At 44.1% G+C, this 2,116-nt stretch overlaps 1 long non-coding RNA gene across 1 annotated transcript; it reads left to right on the top strand.

Moving 5' to 3' along the window:
- The first annotated feature begins 235 nt into the window (after positions 1-235).
- On the top strand, positions 236-497 carry LOC106523542 (uncharacterized). Its single transcript, XR_001310909.1, has 2 exons — positions 236-290; positions 428-497. It is a non-coding gene; the product is annotated as an uncharacterized LOC106523542 (long non-coding RNA).
- Positions 498-2,116: the final 1,619 nt, after the last annotated feature.

Below are 2,116 nucleotides of genomic sequence, written 5' to 3' on the forward strand. Positions count from 1 at the left end.
AAAAACAGCCGCCGGAAATCCGTGCGCACGGATTGTTAAACTGAGAGCACGGATTACTAATCTGTGCACTCAGTTTCTGCAATCAGTGCACGCAGATTGTGTCGACAGGTTGGACGCATGGTGTGTGTGTGGTACAATCTGTTTTTTTGTATCCGGTTTTATTGTGAAAGGCTAAACAGGAAGTGAATACTGTGAGTGCCGGGACAACTTGTTGTGTCGGGGTTAGTTGCTACAAGGTGTTTCTCGAATCCTTGCCTCAGAACACAACCGTATGAAGCCGCATCTGCAAGGTAAATTCAGTGGATCTGTTGTTATATRAACTTAAGGCACTGTCGTGTTCTCATCAACACACTTTTTAGCCACAGAATGTCCCTGAAAGTTTCATCAAAATCCGACGTGGTTATTTATTTATTTTCATATTTTCCAGGCAAATGAATCCTGAAACGGAGGTTAGCCTCCTCCACCCTCCCGTCCCCCGTTTTGTTGTGAAAGAGAATAAACATCTGAGAACCGCTGGAGAAAACCTCCGAGCGGCTTGCTGCAGAGAAATGTCCCTGTGTGGTGAGCTTCATCTGCAGAATGACAATCATGGGAGCCGCAGCCCCGCTCTTACTCTGAAATGTTTCAAACTTTATTCAGATGTTTCTGTGGTGTAATAAATGTTTTTTGAAAGAGTAATAAACATTTCCCTAAAAGTTCAACATAAATCTATTCAGTACTTTTGTGATACAACCCTGAGAAGGCAGCTAGCTAACTTTAGCAAAACTTCCCCATTGTCAGGGAAACCATAAACATCCTGTAACCACGGGCAGAAAGCGGCTTTTTGTGATGATCCGATCAGAGCTGAGACAGCCTTTAGGAGACCCGGTACCAAAACTGCCTGATAGAGGGACAAAAACTGTACAAAATACTCAAAGTCCAACATTTTCTGTGCTGTACTTTGACTTTAGTGAACAAAAAATGCTCCTTAAGCACTTTCTGAGCTGATGAACGACTGCTCACACAACCACCCTCCAGATATCAGTAATCCGTGCGCACAAATTGCAGAAACCGTGAGCACAGTTTAGTAATCCGTTCGCTCAGTTTAGTAATCCGTTCGCTCAGTTTAGTAATCCGTGCGCACGAATTGCAGAAACCGTGAGCACAGTTTAGTAATCCGTTCGCTCAGTTTAGTAATCCGTTCGCTCAGTTTAGTAATCCGTTCACTCAGTTTAGTAATCCGTTCACTCAGTTTAGTAATCCGTTCACTCAGTTTAGTAATCCGTTCACTCAGTTTAGTAATCCGTGCTCACGGATTTCCAGCGGCTGTTTTTTTTTTTCTCCCACTGACCCCCAGCGGGCTCCGTAGAAATGTAATGTGTGTGCTGAGCTAAAAACTAAAAAGGAGTCTACAGCGAACAAATTGGTCGTCTAACAAATTCTTGCTTATATTTTGTCGTTTGGTATAAGCAAACTATAAAGTTTTCTATTYGTTTTAAATGTATGCTTATTGGCATAAACAAATTTAGTTCTGATGATTAGGAAAATATCAGACAAGCCAGAACCCATCTGGTATGATCATTTGCAGACTCTTCACACTTCTGAATACATTCATTTTTAACCGCTTCGTTTAATAACTTATTTCAACAAAWACATCATTAATCACAGATTACTTCTTACAAATCTCTGAGTATAAATAATTTTAATCTGTGTCTCCAACACAGGGTTTCTATAAAGATCCAAAGTCAAAAATTTGGACGTGCATTACAATGCGTCAGGACGCCTTATAGGGCCAATGAGCAGGGGCAGAGACGGCGTGATTGCGTCACTTTTGGTACATGCCCCCTCACTCACACCAAAAGAGAAGAGACTCAGAGGAATCAGTTGGGGTGGTTCAAACACCTCCCTAGAGAGGTACTTCAGGCATGTCCACTTGGGTGGAGACCTAGGGGAGGACCAAGGACACGCTGGAGAGACTATGGCTGTGTCCAAAACGACAGGCCGGGTCCTCCGGAGGACCCAGACTCCCCGGTCTCGGCGGGCCGGGTCCTTGGTAGACCGGGAAGACCGGAAAAAAAGAGGCTGTGGATTTGGACGGTCTAGCCTCCCCTCCTTACCCCGGCGTACGTCTTGTCAC

This window comes from Austrofundulus limnaeus, unplaced genomic scaffold, assembly GCF_001266775.1.
Source record: "Austrofundulus limnaeus strain Quisiro unplaced genomic scaffold, Austrofundulus_limnaeus-1.0 Scaffold159, whole genome shotgun sequence".
Lineage (NCBI taxonomy): Eukaryota > Metazoa > Chordata > Actinopteri > Cyprinodontiformes > Rivulidae > Austrofundulus > Austrofundulus limnaeus.